Source organism: Strix aluco, chromosome 5 (genome assembly GCF_031877795.1).
Source record: "Strix aluco isolate bStrAlu1 chromosome 5, bStrAlu1.hap1, whole genome shotgun sequence".
NCBI lineage: Eukaryota > Metazoa > Chordata > Aves > Strigiformes > Strigidae > Strix > Strix aluco.
The window spans coordinates 33556915-33579957 of record NC_133935.1 but is presented as its reverse complement, the minus strand read 5'-3'; the positions used below and the strand labels follow the sequence as shown (position 1 = coordinate 33579957).

The 23043-nt window shown below is 44.5% G+C and overlaps 1 protein-coding gene across 1 annotated transcript in view; it reads right to left on the bottom strand.

Moving 5' to 3' along the window:
• The window catches only part of GRIN2B (glutamate ionotropic receptor NMDA type subunit 2B), a 203587-nt gene that overhangs the window by 143968 nt on the left and 36576 nt on the right, over nucleotides 1–23043 (bottom strand). The gene's annotated exons all lie outside the window — the stretch shown is intronic.

Here is a 23043-nt window from a genome sequence, read left to right as displayed (position 1 = left end):
TCCTGCTCACAGCCACAGTGTCAAACTGCAGATAAGTCCAATTGCAGAACATAAAATTGTAAACATCCTGGACAATCATCATACAGAGTCCAAGCAAAGCACCTCTCCTACCCACCATGCTACTCATCAGGACTTTGAGAGAAGAACACAGACCTATATGGGAAAAGGATATAACTCTTTCGTAAGTGTGGTTTAGATATACTAGGCCCAGATAGCATCATGTCATAGCAAAGTCAAAAAGTATCCTTTTTTTTATCTAGACTCACCCAAAGATATATTTGCAGACACAAGTATACAGACATGACATCTTGGACCCACACAAGCTCCCACTGAATGTAGCAGAACAAGATGTTATGCAAGACGTCAGCACTGAGTGCCGAGCCCAGCCCCTCTCTGACATACCATGCATGTGTCCTCAGAATGGAAATCTCTTGCTTCTCTGCCCATCATGCCCCCCCATCCCATCTGTCTTCCTCAGATCTCTGACAGCTTCAGCTCAATGTCCCCTCACTGCTCCTAGCAAACACAGCCTCTGTGTCCCCAGTATTGCTGTCACAGACTGTATCATACTGCACTTACAAATCCCCACTGCCACATCTCCTCCTTTCTCTCTCCCTACAAGCCCTACAGGCCACCACTGACCCTCAGAAGAAGGGATATGGGTCCTCAGCAAGGGGATACAATGGAGTTAGAAACAGCTTGGACGAGCTCCAGACCAAAGCAGGGACTTCAAGGGGAGAAAGAAGCACCAAGGCAATCACACATACTAACTTCCTGCCACTCTCCTCCACCCTTCATGCTTTCTGTAGGTAGCCAGCTCTTCTCCTTTGCCCCATCTCACTCTGTACTCTGCACCTAAATATGTCCTCAGGATGGGGAAGCATCTGTGCAGTGGGTGCTGATGGGGGTGGGGGGGTTGAGACTGAGGCAGCTGCAGACTACCAGGATCTAGAGAGAGTATCAGTAGCGATGGGCCCTGCATGGTTTGGGTTTTTGCTGATGAGAAAGGCACCAGAGCAGCTTGAGGGGCATTCCAGCAGTGGATTTTGTCTGAAGGAGCACATATGGGTAATTGCACTGCATTTCTTGAGCTGAAGAGAAAACAGAATTGCTGTTTTGTTTGTAGTCAAAGGGCAAAATGTTCTCCCATTACCATGTACAAAAAGCCAAATATTTGACATAATTTACAAAAGAAAAATACTTGAAAAACTCTGTTTCAGGACATCACAAAAATATTATTTTTCTTCAGCCTGTCATCTACACAGCTGGCAGGCAAGGGATCTAGAAGAGCCGCACAGCCCCTCTGCAGACTGACCAACCTGTCTCATTTCCATCCACAGTTGTGACAGGCCTGACACATTTCCAGGGGACTTTTCAATACTGTAGAATCAACATTTTCCAGCAGAAAATTGTTCCGCTGGAAAACCTTTCGGGCAGCTTTACCATACATTTAGAAACATTTCATATACACCAGTATGATGAGCATATATTAATACGCTATTCACGTTTTATAATCTCCAGATACTTTAAGTGCCCGTCCTCAAAGAAAGAACAAAGTAGAATATGCCCCTTAAAATGCCAATCATAGTTAAAATGACAAATGATCAGCATGAGCTTTTGCAGGAGGAACTCATAAGTGGACTCTAACTTTCGTTCTTTCTCTTTTCTCCACCCAAAAGTTCTGGTTCCCTCCTCAGTTTTGGTTAACTGAATGTAGCTGCTTTGGGCTCTGATCCCACTGCTGACTACGCAGTGGTTTCTGCCATGCCTGTGAAGAGCCTCACTGGAGTCCGTAAGGATTGGCCAAGGAGCTGGAGACACACGCATCATATCAGCACACATAATCCAAGTGTGCCATCCCTGTACGTTTTCTGTCACACAGAAGCATGTGAATATCTGCACACGCATATTGGATTGCAGTCTCAACTTCATCTTTTTTTGAAAGCTCTCCTCATCCCCACAAGCTCTCTCCTGTGAGACTCCATGGCTGGGAAAATTGAAATTTTGTTTCCTTCAGATGCTACGTCTGTGTTTTTCCTAGAGGCGGATACAATTCTTTCTCTGTGATCTGAAATTGCAGCAATAATTATATTTCCTATTTTGTTCACTGTAGCTGACTGTTTTGGCAGTCATCCTGTAGCAGTAATCCACACATAAAGAGTCATCTTGCATTTTTCAATCCAATTTAAAGGGAATTGTTTCTCAAGGAAAGCAAGGGGGTGAAAATGTTCCCCTCTGGCAAAAACTTCAAGTATTTGGGCATCACATGCAAGAATTTTACCTACCTGTCTTAGTCATCATTGCATTTTACAAGCATTGATTTAAATTCTTTACACTTCTAGGGAGGCCTGAGAGTTTCTTCATGTTGCTTTTTCCTTAGTCTTCCCTCAATTCTCCCAGCCACTCAGAAAGAGAACTGCATTTCCCTCTTTCTGATGGTCAGAGCACCGAATGCTCTTGTTTTGTTCTGGGGCTATTTATTTGTTCTAGACCAGGGGAAAGGATGCAGTAGAAATTAAGGCAGAGATGCAGTAGAAGGCAAAGGAGTAACTATTCATTCTTGCCATCAGTCATTCTCTTGGTTTGATTTACACAAGTTGCCCTGAAGTTTTCCTTCTAATTATTTTCACCGAAATACCCAGCAGCCTTTAATAACGACATTTACATGTATAATGTAGCATTATTAATGTTAAACAAAGCCTTTGAAAACCCCTCCATTCTGCAAGCTCCTTACCCTTTCAGAATAAATTATTTTCACAGCAACCTCTCCCAGACACACACACACCCCACCGCTATTTTGTTAAGTCCAGATACTTTTTCCTGTTCCTCATTCATTTTCAATCTTAATATTCTCTAAGTCCTGAAGATACGAGAGCAGCACAACAATGAAGATGCTGGGGCCAGAAACAGTTAGGGTTAGGGCGACATAAAATAAGGTGACTAGAAATTCAGCCTTTAAATCCTGCACAGTCCAACTGCTGAAGCTATCTCTACATTCCAGACAGGGCAAGCACCTGAAATAATGGCATTACAAGAAAAACAAGTTTCAGGATATCTCAGGAACAACTAGAAGAAGAAAGTACTGAAAATTTAGGAAGCAGAATTGGCGTTTGGGAAGCATCCTGCCTCCATATTCCAGCATATCTAAGTTTTCAGCCATCTTTCCAGTTTGCACCACCAAAACCTGCTCATCACCTGAGGAAGGTTCAGATACATCTGTTGCAATTACAGGAAGTCTTAGGAGCTTTGCTCTGTTCTTTTTAATTGTTGTTTTAATTGGCTTTTCCCTCTCCCAGGCATGCAATAATTCAGGAGTCAGTTGTTTCTACAAGACCTCTGCTGCATCCCCCTCTGTGACCCAGCTGCTCCTCTGCTCAGCAAACCAAGCTTGCCCTAAGACATGCCCCACACCTTGATCTCTGCTCAAGCATCCCCATGTAGCTGGGCAGGCAGCACTGGTGTGGTACAGGCAGGAGGTTGATGTGACAGGGCACCTCCACAGCAGCAATTCAGCACATCACAGCTTCCCCAGGATACAGGATCAGCTCCTGGGTCAGAGAATGCTAAACATCCACCTGCTCACCATCACAGCCCAAAAGCTTGCAGTGTGCTTGCTAGAGGGGAGCAGCAAAGGGACAAAAACCTAATAGATCAATGTCAATACAAAATGAAATTGCATGGGAAAAAAAGAGTCACAAAGAGGTTTTGTACCATAAGGGCAACTCTAGAAAGTTTCTGCACCTCAGACTCACAGATCACCTCTGGAGCATCACAGAAACACTGGCAGGACAAGGCCTTGAAGGATCCCCTTGCAATGAGACCATCACCAACACTAGATCCAATCAGCTGTGGCTGACATCGGGGCCCTTGTTCCAGCACTGCACTACCTTCTTACAGAAAAAAAAATTTCTGATGTCTAAGGAGCTACCATGGCCTCTTATTACACTGTCTGGCACTACCAAGAACAATTTGGCTCCACTGTCTTTGTAACTGCCCTTCAGACAGTGATGGGCACCTACACCTCTTACATCTCAGAGCCAAAAACAGTCTCTCAGGACAGCACAGGGCATGTTGTATCTGTGTCAGGGCTAGCTCAGATAGACACTACAAGTAATGCCCACAGTCTACAGATCTCCCTTGTTTCCACTGGAGAGTCTCTGTTGACTTCCTTCCCCAGAAGGATGCAGAAGAAGCAAACAGATATGAGTATGGATGACACAACTGGAAAGGTGTTCCTGAGAATCAACTAAATACATTACAATTCTCCTGCAAAAAAGTGACAGCTAGGGACGAATATGGTAAAGACATCTAAGATCAGCGGTGGGAAGATGAAGAGGGAATAACTGTTAGCTCCTTTTTTCCAGTAAAAGACTGCGGGGATATCAAACAAGAAGGACAAGTGGCAAGTTTCCAACAGCAAAGAACTTCTTCACCCCATGAGCAGTTAAGTGGTAAAACTCCTTGTCTCTTGGATACTAAAAACGTGCATGTGTTCACAAATGCCAAGAACCTGTATGTGGGTAAATGCATGGAAGAAAAACCCATCCAGTGCTACTAAATACAAAGATACACCAACTAGCTTCCAAAGTTCCGAGCCATAACTCATGGGATACTTGGAGAATATTCTAAGGAAGTATCAGTACTTGATCTGCTATCAGTTGCTGGATGCAGAATTCTGGGCTAAATCAGCTTTTATCTAAACCAGTTCATACATTGTTACAAAAAGGTTTCTAAATTAACATTTACTGGACAACTTCAAGTCTACTGGGACAGTATAGCAAAGTCCCTGCCACTGTGGGTCAAACCAATTTACAAGTCCACCCACTTCTTTTTATTTAAACACTGCATCATTAAACAGAATCAAGACTTAGGGCTTCCTGGAGAAAAGGAGTGTGCCTGATCATCCCATCAGTCCAGCAGGACATTACTGCTGTCCCACGGCAGCCAAAGGTGCAGAGCACCTGGGATTGAGCCCAAGGACTTCAGCCATGGCACATCACTCTGCTACGCTCTTCACTTCACAACCAACTGCCCCCAGCTCCAGAGCATCCTTTCTTAAAAACAGTAACGCCATACCATGGCAAGGACGGAACAGGCTTTGAGGCCAATCATCTTCTCAACCAAAATTTACACCTTCATCTCCAACTCCAAACATTCTCAATACATTACTTTTGCCCTCCTCTGATTTTTTACCCTCTGTTATACAGTAAAGCCCCAAAATATACTACAAGGTTAAAAACTGTTCTTGGGGTAGTAGCCCATTTGGCCAGGGGAAGAATGAGCAAGGAAACATCACATCACCTTTTCATTTCTGCTCTGATGGGTAGAAAATGCTGGACCGTGGTGCTCTGCCATGCATCACCTCACACTGTTGTGATGACACTCCTCTGGGACAGAGGATCTGCTCCCAGACCCTGACATTACTCAGACACCCAGACCTGCCTCCAGTACAGGCATGCCTCCATTTCTGTGAGTTTCTAGTGTTGCCTGTGGTAACTCCTTTCTCTTCCTACTCCCTTGGGTCAGAGGCATAGCCCAGGGAAGACAGGTTGGCTGGGAGCATCCCTGTGTCAGACTAATCCCAGCTGCCACAGGGGCCCTGGGAGTCTGTCAGCAGTTAGAATAAACTGAGGTGGGTCTGGCTCAAGTCAAATCCCAAACCAGCAAGGGAGAATATACAGGTGAAGAAGTGGTGTAAAGTCACTTGTCTGCTTCAGCACACTGACACATACCAGGCACAGCTCAGCGTATCCAGGGGACAAGACCCAGCAGCACAACACGCTGAAGAGACAGATAACTCCTATGGTCTTGCTGCAGGTGCCTGTCCCATAGAGGATGGGACCTTGGGGAGACAAGGCTGTCCGACAGATTTGTGCATGCCAGCACATTTATGTTCACTCCAGGTTTATTCCACTAGCTTTTCTAGTTCTAAAATATATTTTAAGCTGAGCAGCTCTCACCCCAGCACCCAGCTCCAGACAGCCCTGGCAGTACCGAGGCAGAGATGAGGCAATGGTGTACCGAGCAGGGAATAAGCACACCACAGTCACACACTGCCATTCCCCGCTAACCTCACCACCTTTACACCTCTCCTATCCCTCATGGCTCTGATACTGTGGCAGGTTTGTGGAGGAGCAGAACGTTGGTCCTCACAGAGCCGGCACACGCCAAGCTGGCATAGGCTTCAGAGGAATTAATTCAGACGGGCAAAGTCTGATCCCTTTCAGGGACCGTGCGAGAGAGGAGGCAGCGCTCAGCACTTCAGACATCAAGGGAGAGTAAGAGAAAAAGAGATGAGAGAAAGCCTTGCATAGAAAAGGCAGCAGGAAAAATGTCCTAATTTGGAGAGACAGGCTTCATTGTCATGGCAACCCAGAATCGCCCCAGAGCGGACAGATCCGACTTTGTATGTGGTGTTAAACGACTCAGCCATTAAGGAAGAATACTAAGGGGAAAAAAATAATGAGGCTGTGGAAGGAAAAGTATTTGGCAACAAAGAGTTTTCCTCTAGGGGTACTCGGGCAACTGAACTGAACCTTTTGAGTCTTAAGTTGTATTTTTTTCCCCATTTTTAGGTGCAGACACATTTTTGTGCATTTGCTTATTTTCTGGAGAATGAGTCACTCCTTCCTCGCTGCACTGCCTCCAACTCCCCAGGCTGGTGATCATCAGCAGTGGGGCCATAACGTGCCTCCTGGGCAACAATGGGAGAAAAGGCAACTGGAGCCCCCATTCCTTTCTTTAAAGCCCCCTACAAAGACCTCCCAGGACAAGGCAGAAACTGGGAATGCATGGCAAACCCAAAGGGACAGTGCAGGGTGGCAGCGCATGTCACCAAGGAGGTCACAACACAATACAGGGCGACAGTAGCCACCAGCAGCTCCAGCCTCTGGTCCATGGCCCTGAGAAGGCATATATAGGATGTCTGCAAGATAGCTAAGGGCTGCTGAGCACATCTGGCCATGGGGTAAGCAAGAGAAGCGACAGGAGAGATACGCTTACTAGAAGTCACACAATGCACGTATTGCTGGCTGAGAGAGGAAGATGCATCCCTGCTGTCGTTAATTAATTATCTGATCTCACCCTGAGACCTTTCTGCCTGCTTTAGTCTATGAATTACTCTGAACATCATGCCAAACCTCCTCTTCCCACACTCTTGCCTCCTTCCACCCTCACTCTTGGGGTAACCTAAGCCATTCCTCCACACTGTGGCCTCTTGTCCAACACCCCTGTTCAGCAGGTCTCCTCATCCTTTTCTTAATCCTGGCACAGTTCTGCCACTTTTCCTCAGCCACCATGAGAAGTTCTACCCATTCTGCAGGGGCTAATGGAACTGAAGGAACAAATCCCAGGGGATGAGTTCCCAGAGGACCACCCCCTACAGATTCCTAAGTGCAAAGAGGTAAATTGATTGTCACAAGATCCTTGTCACCTCATGTCTAACCTACTCCTGTGAGCTCATTTCCCTATCCAATTTATTCATCAAATGGCAGCAAAGTGTTTGGTCGAAAGGATTCCTTAATAGGAAGGATGCATGCAGTGTGGAGGAGGATAGGACGTGCTTCTTCATGGGCATGGTTACACAGAGACACAGCCACATGTCTTTCACATGCTGTTACCCATTCCCATACAAAACCACTCCTCCCTGGCCACAGAAACCCAAACATGCCAAGAAAGAAAATCCTTTTCCTGGTATTGCAGTCTAGACTAGACCAGGAAAGGATGAAATGGAAAAACTAAACTCACTCCTCTACTACCAAACAAAAAAGCCATCAATGTAAGATTCAGGAGACTTGTGTATTTTATAGCAGCGGCATGGCAGGAGCTGCTGGCTGGCTACTGGCACTCTGGAAGCACAAAATGCTTCCCCACAGCTTGTATTGTATATTACTGAGTAATGTTACAGGCACATTTCAAGACACAGAGCAACACACTGCTGGACCAGTACAGTGAGCAGTGAGTGACATTGTCGGACAGAAATGTGGCCCTAAGCACAGTGGAAGAAAAATACCACTCACAACCTCCATTTCTCCTCCCGGTGATCAGTATCATAGCATGGTTTTGCCAGCCCATTTTGCCTCTGGCAAGAAAGCTGCCAGCCACAGCTTCAGTTTATAACAATTAAGCAGATGAAACTTAAAATCCGCATGTGCGCATAAAATCTTCCAAGGGAGCTCAGGCAAGGGCAGAGAGATCAGACAGAGAATGTCTGGGACAAGCCCTAGTGAAGATGATCCCTGTGGCCTCATGCCAGAACATGAAGACAGTGAAGGTTAATAGCAGCATGGCTCATTGGGGGATAATGGACCATAGGCACGAGGAACCGTGCAGCCCAGTGAGGTCTCCAGCCATTCACTAAATGAAGCTGTTCCACCATCTGCAGGCAAGCACACTTTGGCATTAAACATTTGCATGAAGGCCTAATTAATGGAGCACAAAGTGACTTATTAAATCTAAATTAAGGAACCAACTGACTAGCAAAAAAAATTACATCTCTGGCCAGGTAATGGTTGTATCAAACATTTGGATGTGCCCAAAGCCCAGCAAAACTCACGTGGCAGATTCCAAACAAGCAAAAGTTTACCAAAAGATAATTGGAGACTTTTAAAACAAAAGAGAGTGAGGCCCCATGAGTTTGGGGAGTCTATCAGATGACCAAAACTAGCAGAAAGAGAAAGTTGGCTGGTACATCCTCTGTCCAGTTCCTTCCTGTCTCCTTCCACCTCAGGAGTGCTGTCTCCTGCAGGCATGCACATAATCCAAAACTTTGCCAGTCCCATTATAAATGATTTTGGTGTTCAGACTGCAAGTGCAGGAGATGAGCCCATAGAACCAAGGAGAATTCACTGCTAAGAGGCATGTCCAAAGTTTGCTGTGCACTTCGCTGCCCCACATTTCATCTCATCACACCTTTCAGACCTCCCTGTTTCTCCTCTTCCCAGGGGTTCAGCCCTTTCAGCACACCCCCTCCTCTAGATCAAGGGATATTATTTACACCTTCAGCGTGGCTTATCCTCAGCCCACCCAAAGCACCCACTGGTTAGAGCATGCCCTGATCTCCTTCAGTGCCACTTGAGGAACTCAAACCACCAGTTTGCTGTAGCCTTGCCACAAGGCTAAGAATAAGTCTAGCCAGAAAGCTCAGCCAGCCCAAAGACAGAAAAAAGTGGGGCAGAAAACAGATGCCTGCTTGTCAGTTATGAAGAAAACCAAGGTGCAATTCACATTTTAGTGCAATTTTTAAGTCTCTGCATTGAAAATATAGTTAAAGGCATGTGTCTTCCTCTTCCACAGAGTATACTAATGGAATAATCCAATTACTGCTGCTGTCATCAGGCTAATTTCTTTTCTCAAGATGTCTGGTTTTGGCTAGAAATATTAAAATCTCCAAGCCTTGTGCCATATTCTCCTTCAAAAGCTAACCGACAGGAGCACGTGACACTGAGCAAGTGCCTGTTCATGACTATGTCTCATTCGCTGCTGCAATCCAAGCCATCACAGTGCAGTAGCATGAATCACAGAGCATACACATGTGCACCAAGCCCAAGTGTGAACCAAACGTCCAACCCCGAGAGACAGCGCTTGCTTGCATTACATGCTCATCTATGCAAATCACAGAGCAGGACCATGCTGGGGTGAATCAGAGTGAGTCACTGTGGGAGCACGTGGCAAGGAGGGTGAGCACATGTTGTAAGTAAGTGTGTTTGGGACACACTGCACATGGGTCACTTGTGCAGAAATCACAGCTCCCAGGACACTCCGACGCAGGGCTTTGCCCACCTCCTGTGTGCATTTTTAGCTTGTTTTCTTTAGGAAATGAGGCTACTGCAAACTTGGTGTGTGTGTGTTTGTGCATATGTGAGTCAGGCTTCCCAGTAACACTTGAACCTACTGGCCAGTTTCCACCTGATTTGACAAAGGGGCAGAGGACTCAAGAAGAATTAAATTCTTACAGTGCTCTACAAAATACAGTCTGCAACTGCATGCAGTCCTTTGTCTGGCCTCATAGCATTGTGTATGATTCACTCACTCACAGTCAAAGGCTCACTAGGCAATCAAATAAACTTCATCCTGACGTGACAGCATGCCAGTAGTGGGCAGCCCCTATACACAGAACCCCCAGGGCACCACAGTATATCTCGCTTTTGCCCAGCCAGTGGGTATAAAAGACACAGTGGAAATTGGGAGAAAAGTAATAGGAGACCTGGAGGGAATGGGATTATTGCAGGGAGGAGGTGTAGCCAGCTCCTCAAAAACTGAAGCTGCTCTGGGCACACCCACTCATTTGGTCTGGACATCTTCTAGTTGAAACAGGGTGGTGGGTGGAGAAATTAGATCCTTTTAATGCCTCTGGTCCTCACCACTGGGGGAAGGATGAGTTCAGCTCTTCTGAAATTTCTTCACCCAGCCCAAGTTCTCTCCTCTGTGGACTCTCTGGTGTCTACTAAGGGCTGAGCTCACATTACAGTCTTAGTATATAATTCAGTTAGAGAGTCAATTAACCATGAGATGTGAATCCACTGAAAACAGGATTCATTCATTTGGGAGCTGACAAAATTGCTTGTTCCATCGCCCTTCCATTCACTCTGACTTCTCAACAAGCTGTTCCAATGTCAGGTCATAAAATTCACTTTCAAGTGTTCCAGATAGAGGCGGGGGGAGGGGGAAAGAAAAGCCTCTAGTATGGATTTGCAAAAGTGATGAGGGACTCTGGGTGTCCATTCAGAAATACAACATGATAGGCCCAGCATTTTTTCATCAGAAGGTGATGCCTAACACTTTTTCAAATTTGGGCTGCCTTTACCAGTCTCATGTTGGATGTCAGGGAGAAAAAAAAAAGGCACCTATAATCACTGTTCACACTCAAAACACTTTAGCCTACTTCTTTAATTGCTGTCACTCCCTGGGAGGTGGGCAAAGTCCATTCAGGTGCCAGGTGTTCTGCGCCTGGCAGCTCGGCAGGCAGCACTGCATGGAAAAGGTGCTCCACTCCTCCAGCCTCCATGACGCCTGTTCCCAGCCCTCCCACCACCCACCCAGCCCTGTCGTGCCAAGGAACAGGCTGAGCCTGGCCCACAGCCCAGGCCATGAAGGAGCCCAAATGGAGCCAGGAAACTTGGAGACACAAAAGGCAGGCACTTCTGAGAGATGCTTTCTCCATAGGCTGTTGTTTGACAAATGTGCCATTATCTAACAAGAGCCTCTCTCTCCACTTCCCAAGCGACTATCTCCTTTGTTAAGAATCCATTGACCCCTCCTTTTCATCTATAGTACCTTCAGAAGAGGATTGTCTTCCTTACGTTTCTCCTGAGCTTACTAGGTGGTTTGTGGGGGTTTTTTTAACTGTCTCTAGTAGATAACTAAAAGGTACTGGTAACCATCGGCTCAGTGCATCCCCTGAAGGAAAGCTCATACTCTCCTCTCTCAACCTCCTTCCATACTGCACCAGCAATGGGAGATTCCCTGATCCCCACAAGCCTGCATGAAGTGGAAGTGATGAAAACACTGTACTTCTAGGAAGGGGAGTCTCAATAAGAGGAGGCGATCCCTTTCAGAGGGAAAACTCATTTATTTCAAGGGGATCAGAGCTACATGCAGCCACTTGCAAGGAAGAACATTTCTGGCAATAGTAATTTTACCTCACACTCAGCACCATGCAGGGTGTGTGAACCCTATGATTTGGTAGGCTTAAATAGAAGTTAAGACAACAAAACCATCCCAGATCTCTGACCTTTGATAAATGTGAAGATCTGGTTAATGCAGCACACCAAACATTGAAACTTCAGCTCAAGTACGTTTGTGCTGGAGGGAGGCTCCATCAGCTGGGAACCATGAACCCTCACCGCACACCACATCCTCACCGGCAGCTCTACCCCAGCTGATGTGACACCACACGTTGCCCCTGGGCAGGTCCCTGTGGACCCAGCAGCCTCATCCCTTAGCCCAGGGGGAGTAACCAGCAATGTGCAAGGCAGTCACAAACCTTTTCCCAAGCTTCGCCTCCCCTTACCTTCTCATCCATGACATGGTATAGACAACACTAGACTGCATGTTCAGCTGCGGTGAGAGGATCACCAGCTTGTCAAGCTGGTGATGTGGAGAACAGTATTAACTGGGTAATTAAATCATTCTGTAATTACTCTCACACAGCTATAAATAATGTAAGCCCACACGTTCTCTCTGGAAGCCGCAATAGTAAAAAAAGAGAGGGTGAGAGATGGAAATGAAAAAGGAGAAATAATAATAATAATAATAAAAACACTTAACATTTATACAGCACACTGCATTTTCAAAGCACAGTGCAAACAATAATTAAGAAATGGGTACAATGACAGACAGGAGAAGGTGAGAGGAAGGGAACCAGGAGAAGGGAGAGGAGGTGAAGGGGGGCAGGCATGGAGCAGGATTTGAGACCCAGCAAGGCTGGCAGTCCACTGGACATGCTGCCCAGCCCCACGGCAGGACCATGCTGTGTGGCTCTTCATTTCGCAACTCTGTACTGCTGCAGCAAGCTGGGGGGGGTAAGAACACAGCTCTGCCTCCACAGAAAGCAAGCAGTAAAGCAAGTGCCTGAGCAGGAGCCAGGACAAAGATGTGCTTGAGCACATACCTGGAGGAGTCAGCAGCTCCATCACAGAGCATCCTCCCAACAGGTTTTGTCTGTCCCCTCCAGCACAGTGGCTTGGCGGTGACCACGCTGGCCCCCAGCCAGGCAGTTAGCAGTTGGTGAAGGCTGCAGGGGCCTTGCTCCCTCTTCCCAGGACCTTCTCCCTCTCCCCACCAGGCCTGGGGCCCCAGCACAAGGTGTGCTGGCTAAGGGGAAGCACAACTGAGCCAGCCCCAGGCATACTTGGAGAGACTCACTGGCCTTCCCCCAGGGGGGAGCACTGATGCCAGTGTCCCCATCCACCCCCAAGGAGTCATTTCTGACTCCCTTTGTGGCTCAGTGCAGAGCAGAGAGGAAATACTTCCTGGAGAAGGGGGAGGCAGCCCTCACAGGGAAAGCATCACTGCCCGATCCCACTGTCCTGTGCCCTGCCTGGGCCCAGGCCAGCTCTCCTCACGCAGCTTCCACCCAACAGGTTTTCCACTCCCATTTCACACCCCACATCCTGTTTGCTCAGCAGCTCTGCCACCCCACACTTCCCGGCTCTTGCTCTCATGGCAAGCCAGGCAGCATCACCTGGGCAGGCATGCCTTCTCCTCTTTCCTCTCCCTGTCCACCTTTTCTTATTCCCCATCTCCTGCTTTCCACTTTTTTCCTTGTTTCAGGATCTCTATCAGATGCTCCCCCTCTGCACTGGCTCCTCATCACACCCTGCATGGTGCCCCCCCACCTCACCCATGTTCCAGTTCAGATCCCCTGCTGCACAGTGCATTTCTCCTGGCTGGATCCCACTGGGACCCCACAGGATATCTCCAGCCCCAGCATGGCCTGTGCAGCCCCCAGGTCCAGGTGCAGTATTGAACCACAATTTGCAAGGACAAGATCTTTTCAAGATATGTGGCAAACATCTAAGACTGAACGTACACAGTTTCTCTGGCTTATAACAAGACCAAACTTGGGGCGACTTATGCAGTGGTAGCAAAAGCACATTTGTGGTTAAAAGTCCTCGTCCACAAGACACCCCGTCCAGACGTGTGCCTTTGCTCTGAGGACCTGTGGTGGTCAGGCAGAACCTTTGGAGGAAAACATACCAGCACTTGCAACACGAGTAAATCACGTATCTTCCTGTGCCACATTTTCAGACAGAGCTGTTTTATTTTCTAAATAAATAGCGAAATAAATCAATCAGCTTGAGGCATACACCTGGCATAGGAAACTTTGCTCCAACAGTCATACTCTGGCAAAGTTACAGGAAACCCCCAAGAGGATCTGATAATCGGGAATGCTGGGCAAGCTTACAATAGACAGTACTATCAGTCCTGCACACAATACGTTCTCCTGCATGTCACAGCTATTCAACCACCTCTAATAGGGGTTACAGCTTCTCCTCCCGGAGTCCAGATTTTGGTATCAAGCATTGTATTTATTTCAGCTAGAAAAATCCGTTAATTGCTCCTCAGCAATTAGGTAGCCTTTGCCTTTTGTAGAGTTCAAAGTACTTTACAAAAAACATTGTTACAATCTTCTTGCAAAGGGCAAATTGCTGTAGACAGAAGTTGAGCAACTGTCTCAAAGTCATGCTTTATAGCAGAGCTGCAGTGAGGACTCGCATCTACTAGACCTGCTTGATTCTGCTGGCACCTTTTAGATCAGTCCTCGTCACTGTGTGTGCCTGCTTTTTTTGCTTTTTTCCTGCCCACCTTCAGACTCTCCATATCCTTCACTCCTCCTTTCCCCCCTCCTCTGACACATACATTTATTGTTATTATCAGGAACCTCGTAGATACACAGCTAGAAGCTATTGCCAAAGCACACAGAAAAATTGCCTCGACAGAGCCTTTAGGGTAAATTTTTTTTCAGTCACTCTCAGAATTTACTCTGGTTTTTTTTATTTTTATTTTTTCCACAATCCTAGATTCATGAGAAGTTTTCCTGTCTGTCTCTCATCTTGTTCCTCCTCTTTCTCCTCCACTCTAGCTATGTAACACCTTCTCCAGCACTTACTTCAGTCCTGCTTGAAAACAGCTGAAGCAACATGGTTTCCACACTCTTCCCTAAGGATACTAGAGCACATCCTGATAAAATTCAGTGTCTGAACTTTTTTCTTGATACACATATATCATTTAATATTATCATTTAACATATCATAATATATCATTTAATATCTTTTCCCAACTTTATTCCATCATTCCTACTTCTGGCAGCTACAGCAAACATTATTTTCTCTAATCTTAGTCTACCTCTATTCACTGCATATATAAATCATACCCTTTCTCATTGTTCAGCCAATCTACAATACGCACATACAGCTCTTTCAGTCTTTCTTCATATATCAGTTCCTCTAGACCCTTAACAGAGTCACAGACTACAATTATATCTTTCCTGCACCCTGTTTTTTTCCAGCCTGTGTATATGTAATTCCCTTAACTTCCTTCATAATCCATCCCCTCCAAACTTGGTTAATGAGGCAAATAAAAGGCAAAGAGAATAAGAGACTCCCCGGAAAGAATTGTTTCTCTCTGTCCCGCGGTTACTGGGGAATGACATGCGGATCTAAAGTAGCAGCATCGGGCAATTTCACACTCTGGTTTCAATTTCATTTTGAGGCCAGTTTAGGGTAGGGACAAATTTGAGTGTAATTAATTTAGATTCTGTGAGACAAGTAACCGCTTGGGGTTGTAATAAAGGACTGTCTGCTCCAGAATGAAGAAACTAATCCCATTGTCCGGCTGGGGATGGCACAAAATGATTTAATACTTCTGTGTTGGGTTTTTTGTTTTGAAGAAAGGGGTTATAATAATGATTATAAATAACTATGGGTCAGATCTCATCAAGCTCCCAGATTTTCTTTATATAAGTGCTCACAGGTTTGGAGATCTACCTAAACATCATCAGTGTGAAAATCAAAGTTAAAAAAACAGCAAGAAAGAACTTTTTCATAAAAGTCCCATTACTTGCCAGGTCCAAGTTGGGTGGACATCAACATTTTCCTCACAGATATTTCAATACTTCTATTTCCAGGTAGACAATGGCAACACCACATTTAAACATTGGTAGGAAAGAGGTTAATTCAGCTTCTCTTTCACTCAAGTAGGTTGCAGCAGTTGTGTTCAGAGTTAGGCAAGGAAAGATCTTCTGTCACTCGAAAGAAAACATCACTATAACAATAGAAGAAAACTAACACTTCAGTACTCCTGGAAGAAGAATTCTATGACCCAGAATAAAGCAGCTTATAAATAGCTACAAAAGGCTGATGTAAAGGAATCAGACTACAGTTTTGCTTGGCATTTGTTGTCTGGAACAACTTCTGCCAAGGGAAGGTATCCGTGCCTCCGTGTAGTCATCTTCTGCTTCAGCATCCTATCCCTACCCCAGCACTGGCACTGCCCAAAAAGCACCCCAAGGCACCTTCGCAGGGTGTGAGCCTCACCAGAGTCCGTCCAGGTTTTCTCTTCCCCAACCCTGTGACACTCAAGCACAGATGGTGCCTTCAGGCTTCGAGTGTCCAAGGTTCTGCATTTCCAAGGCTCGGGGCAGGTAAGAAGTGCCTCCAGTAGAAGTTATTAGAGGGCAAAAAGTGATGGGGCTATTTCAGGGCAAGTTACGTTTCCATAAGATTTTTTTTAAAAAAAACAAAAGGGGATTTCTTGTTGCTTTCTTTTCCTTAAGTGACCAAAAAAAAAAAAAATCAAACTCCATATTTTTTTCTTGTGACTCTTGAAAACAATACCCTAAAAAAAGTGAAGGCCTTGAAAAGGAGTTCCTCCCAAGCAAATGGGAGATAAAGTAGAGGGAAACTTTAAAAATTAAAAAAGCAGACTATTTTAATAGGTTATTTAACAAAAGAAACAACACATTTCTTTGAAAAGTCTTTTTTTACATTGAAATAATATTGACGAGAGTACTTGAGCTCTTGTTAGAAAATGAGAGTTAATGTTGAAGGATTTAATGGCCCTGGGGAGAGGTTAAAGCTCTTAAAAGTTCATTTCCAGGTCTCCTAATATCTGAGGGATTTTAATTGCTGTAATTTATTTGTAAAGTAATGAAAATTGTTCTAGGGAAATTCTCAAATGTTAATTAAACTCCACAGAAATACACTACCTATATTCCCTTTCTTTACATGAAAAAATGTAATTTTGTATGGATGGATTAGACACAGATGTAAACATAAATTACTGATCCACCTGGCCTGTTATTACATGTGCATACTCAAGGGAAAAACAACTGGCGTACAATACTGGCTTTTATTCTCTACATCTCTGTGACCTACCTTTCTCATCCCTTCCCAACTTTTGCAGCCTATTCATAGTTTGAGGACACACGATATTTAGTTCACTATTTATGAGCTACACAGAGCTTTCATTTGGCAGCAAAAGGAAACTGAGCACCAAAAGCGAAAGAAGTGTATTAAACATGTCTTCAATAAAATTATTAAAAGCTTGAAGGGGAACCGCTGATTTATTTTATTTTTTAAAATCAAACTCATCTTTGTCAATCACTAGAATAGTCAAAGAAACATTTAAACTGTTACAGAATCACAGAATCATCTAGGTTGGAAAAGACCTTGAAGATCATCTAGTCCAACCATTAACCTAGCACTGACCGTTCTCAACTACACCATGTCCCTAAGCGCTATGTCAACCTGACAAACATCTCCAGGGATGGGGACTCCACCACCTCCCTGGGCAGCCCATTCCAACACCTAACAACCCGTTCTGTAAGAAAAATGCTTCCTAATATCCAGTCTAAACCTTCCCTGGCTCAATTTGAGGCCATTCCCTCTTGTTCTATCACTTGTTACTTGGTTAAAGAGACTCATCCCCAGCTCTCTGCAACCTCCTTTCAGGTAGCTGTAGAGGGCGATGAGGTCTCCCCTCAGCCTCCTCTTCTCCAGACTAAACAACCCCAGTTCCCTCAGCTGCTCCTCGTAAGACCCTATTACTATCATCAAATGCAGTTTCAGAGAAACGAAAATGCTTTGTGAAATTTACTGCATATAATTTTGCTTTGGAAGGAAAAAAGGGATGGAAATTGTCTAACAACATTTGCAGATCAAAATGTGTATTTTTTTCCTCCCCTCCTCTAAGCAGCATTTTGTTTGGGCTTTATTTCACTTCAGTTCATATAATCCATTCAAAGGGAATTTTTTTTTTTACTGAATTGCCTTCACACAAGAGCTCTAAAAATTTCAGATGTCATCCCTCATGGAAATGAAACAAATTTACATGCAAAAAATGAGGTTTGCATTCCCCATGCATCTCTCTTATTTAACCTTTGGAAACCTGAGAGTAAAAGTGCTTTCTTTTTAACTACAGATGTTGTGCTTTTAGCAGCACTGTCCCAGTGTCTTTGACTTTGTCCTGGTTTTAGTGTGTATCTAGGTGCTCAGCTTAACCAACTAGTTTTAGCTTCCTGTACCTGCAGCATCATTTTGCTGCACTCTGACCAGCAGCTAGTCTGAGTTTGGACTTGCTCCCCACCAAAATACCAAAGAATACCATTGCTGCAGCAGCATGGCCCAGGCATGAAACAATCACAGTAGCCTTCAGCATTAAAAGAGAGAGACACAACATGTCTAGGAAACCTTGACAGAAAACAAAAATAAAGGGGACAGGGATTTTGAAGTGGTGATGGAAAGGCAGGGGAGAAATTGCAGCTTTGTCATGAATGGGGAAAAAATAGCAAGGTAGTGGAGAGAATAGCAGAAAAGTCAGCTCTACACTGTGTGAGAAAAGGAAGGAGAATCTGGCCTAGAATGGATTTTAGATTTCAGGTTAGCATGCAGCTTTTATACAGATTTTATTACAGGCACATTCCAATTTAATAGATCGTTCTTTCCTACCATTTTATTTCCATCAGTATGGCTACCCTGCATGGGCAAGCACTGGAGAAAATCGCAAGGTATGGAGAGATAGAGGAGACGGATTTTCAGCTGGGAAAACATAATCATCCTCTTCTAATATTTTTCCTGGGTGCTGCCTGTGTACCACTGTGTTACAATAAAGCTGCACAGGACAAGAAGCTTTGGTAAAATAATGTGACTGTGGAGAAACAGCAAGGGACAATTCCGCCAAAAATTATGGTCACCAGCTGTGTTATAAGAGAACCCAAGGCATTTTCTGCTCTTACCTTTTCTGCTTTCATTATCACCAAGCTGACTTTTTCTGCTATTTTAAAAAAATAGTCTATCATTACAAAACAGACCAGTCAGCCAAATGGTGTGGTCACTTTTTAGGCAAGAAGCTGTATCTTTTCCAACACACTAAGTGTCCTAAATCTGAACAACAATTCACTCTTTTCTTAAGATACCTATAAATGTACATTGTTATTGTTATTTCCTTTTCTGTGACTGCTCCTTTACCTCCTAGTTCTGGGCAGCAGTGATTTTAGGTAACATTGAAAAAATAATGAAGAAAAGCCCAGTTGAGATTTCCAGTCTCAGGTCTGCAAACACAAGATACTGGTTTGTGTGCTTATCTGAACTGAAGCTTTGTTTGCATCCTTGAAGGTTCCCTTCCACCATCAGTCTCCTAACACAGAGCATGCTCATCTGTCAGCTATTTCCATGCTGTGATAGGATTGAATTTTTGCTTTCAAAAAAACTGGGGAGAAAAGAGAAATTATTTTAAACACTAAAATGGGAGCAGTTATGCTCACCAGTCATGAGTGCATTGCAGTCCTCTCTCTGGACAATACAAACTAATGCTTGAGATCAGGCAACACTAAGCTGTACAAAGAAAGGTCATTGCAGCAACTTCAGGCAAACTGAAGAGATTAGAGAGCTTCAACAAGCAAAGGTCTTGGATCACAAGAACCTAACATTGGTAGTGATGCACATTTCTCTCCTCTCCATCTCATCTATTCCAGATTAAACACAGATCATCAGTGATCTGTGCTATTCCCTTTCTCATCAGAGGTCCAGGTGAGGTGATGCTATCATCCTAGTCCCTTTTCAAGGTGTTAGCACCAAAAGAAGGACCAGGTGTTTCCTTGCAGGGCTGAAACAGTGTGATCAGTCTTCACTGTGCCCCAGAGCTGAAGGGCTTGCTCCACTGAGAGGAGCTAATGCAGGGGCTATTGGACCCCCTCAGCCATCACTCCCAGGCCCCCCAGCCTCCACAAAATGATTGCTGCAGTTCATGCTGTTTGGCATCACTGCTGGCACATTCATCAGAGACTAAAGGGACCAAAATGACAAGACTCTCCCTCAGCAAAGTGGTCTCTCCAGAGCTTGAGTGAGGCGCATCATGTGTCTATGCTTCACTGTTTTCCTGGAACTAAAACCAGATAGCAGCATGCACATAGATGATTTGGTCATTTTCTTCTGATGACAAATTAGGCAGAGATTAAATGTAACACTTTGTAACAGTTAAACAGGTGGGATTAGAGACATGAGCACCGAGGAGAGAGAGCAAAAACATACGCAAATTCCTACATACTTGTTTTTCAGAGGAAAAATGCAAAACACAGGAAAAACAAGAAGATATAAACATTATCGACAAAATCTAATCAAAGGCAATATTAAAGAGCATGAGTTTGAACAGAACAATCAGGAAATCCAGATGCTACACTTCCAGCAATGTACCTCCACCTGCTATGTTACACTTAGGGCAGGATTCATGGCATTTAACTTGAGGCATCATGAGCAAATTGGAGTACAGCCTTCTTCAGTAATCAGTGAGAAGACAAAGGACTATTCCATGAGCATTTGACTGCACCCTCAGGTGGGTGGGGTGAATTGTCCTCAGGTGGTGCCTCCTTCCCCGCTGATTGTAACAATGCCCAGACCTCCAGCTGGCAGGTAGCAAACTTCCAGATGCATGTTAACTGAAATGAAGCCAGCCTATGGTGCACATTATACAATACTTCTGCCTATACATACAGGAGAAAAGAAAATTCAGGCTTGAAATCCTCTTTTTTTTTTTTTTTTTTGCCTGCTCTTTCATGTCTCCATTTACCAGCTTCACAGTATATTACGAAGCCCTTTTTACACATGGACCCAAATTTCCTCCCAGACACACTTATTAAACCCTCATTGAAGGTGAAACTGAATTTCACATGCTACTTCAGGGAAGGTGGTTTGATTGAGGAGTTTTTTGGCATTAACCTCCAGAGAAGAGGGGCTTATCTGTCACACCAAAGCGTTAGTGGTTTGTAGCGTTCTTTAGGTTTACATTGGCGCTACTGATCACAAACGCACAGGGAACATAACAAAGTTATAAGTGCAGGTCTGAACCTGTGAAATGCTGAGCAAGTTCAATCACAGCTGACTGCTGTGGGCGTTGAGGGGATGCTGAAAGAAGCAATCCATACTCGCAGGATCAAACCCCAGCCACGCAACTCATCTGCAAAGAACATGACTAAGAGTCACTAAAAGCAAAGCCCCTGTTGAGGCCCTCTGTGGAAAACAGATTATTTAAGGACTTACCACGCTGACTTCAGTATTTTTAGAAGAATATCAATGTATTTACTCTCTGCCATATTTTAATTCAATTCATCACATAGATATTAGCCATTAAACATTACACACCTGTGAATCAGAAGCTGTAAAGGTCAGACTTTTCAATTTATGTTTAAAAGAAATCTTGGCCTTTCCTAAAACTGCAGATCTTTCTATGTAACCTGCTTCTCCTGTCTGCAAAACTACAAAAAAAGGGAGTTTGGTAAAACAGAGGTCTCCATTCATAAGGCTTTCTTCCACCTTTGAGCTCCCCATGGGCTACCTGCACCCCAGAATGCTCTCTAGAAGTAAGCCAGTGGGATACACAGGGCATTCACGGGAGATGCTGCTTTCCCAAGGAGAGACTAGAGACAGGTAGAAAGAAAAATCTTTGCAAAGTTCAATAGGCCAAATTTCTCTTTGAATTACGGCAGCATAAATCTGATCTAATCCTGCCAAAGGCAATGGGACTATGCTGGATTTACACCACGGGAATCTGAAATCAGAATTTGGCCTGCCATGTTCAAAGTCACAAGGACCTTTTCCCAGTGCTTAGGAGGGCTGGCATCAGTACCATAAGTGTGAACTGCAGCACTCAAGTAATGCTTCAGACCTCTTTTGCACAGACATGATAACCATGCAATGCAGCAGGCAGGAGACCATCAAGATGCAGCATTATTGTCTGATTGTCCTCCAATCAGAAAAGCTTTATTGTGAGTGGAAAGGGGCAGAATGACTTTAGTACATGTGCAACTATTCAAGGAGAGAGAGGAAAAAAGGCCTGTGATTATTTTATTCAGTGACTACTTTAGTTCAAAGGCTGGTACAAGAAAATAACACTGCATATTAACTGTATGTTATTTAGCAACTGAATGGTTGGTCAGAGTGAGAAAATAATTTGTGATCGATTTATTCCCATCTACTCACTTACAATAACCTGCACTGGATTATTTATTTACACGGTAAATAAAACAGGAAGTGCCTGGATTTCTCAGCCCACTAGATCTCTTTCTGAGGAAAAGCTGCAACAGTGGCCAGCTGAATTCTCCCCCTTCATTCAATTAGACCCAATTCTGCCTAGTTAAATGTCTCAGGCTCACTTAAGAGTGACCTGTGAAAGAAAAAGGCTGTCACGGCTTGTGTCCTTGTTTACTTCTTTGTGATGCACAAAGTATGGTCAAGAGGGTTTTCCCAGTAAAGGGCTTGGCCCCAACTCTATCTGGCACTGAGCCTGCAGGGAAAAGGACAGCCCCCTTCTCTCAGGTATTCCCTCTGGCCCACAGCAGTCCAGAGGCCACTGTTAGCCACACCATCTGGCCAAATGCACATTCAGGTGTGAAATGCTGGGTCCTCTGTTCGTCCCAGGGGGAAGACTTGTATCAGGTCCAGCTGCAATCCATGGAGACTCTCCTAAAATAAGAGTTTTCAGCTGGCCAAAGACGCTACTCCCTCTGAATCTTGCCCTGTTCAAAACCACTAGTGAGAAGGCTTGCTTGTTTAGTAATTCCCCAGAAGACTGGCTGGGGCCTGGGAAAACAGTGAAATGTCAGTGATATGAAGGAATAAATTAGTGCAGTGGAAAAAGAAAGACTTAACTGGACTGGTTCAGACTGGTTAGTTGCTTTAGTTAACAACTATTTAGCTTCAGGAGCTAATGAACACTTCTGAGAGAGGATGGCTTTATTAAAGATTCAATTATTTTCCAATTAAGATGTAAGAGTTGTATTAAGCGTCCCTGAAAATACCATAATGTCCTCCAGCTGCATGCAGGAAAAATACAATCTAGCATCCTTGGCTCCTCTAAGGTAAAACACAAGCAAAAATAAAACCTTACCAAAAACAAAAATAATCACAATCGTCATGGGCTCTTTACCCTTTCTAAGGAAGAAGAAAAGGGCTGATTCTTCTGCAGCTCTCTTCTACCTGCTCCTTTCCCTCCTCGTTTTTTCTCTGTTGCAGATAATTCCACATGATTAATAGGCTCTTCTCAGCAGTG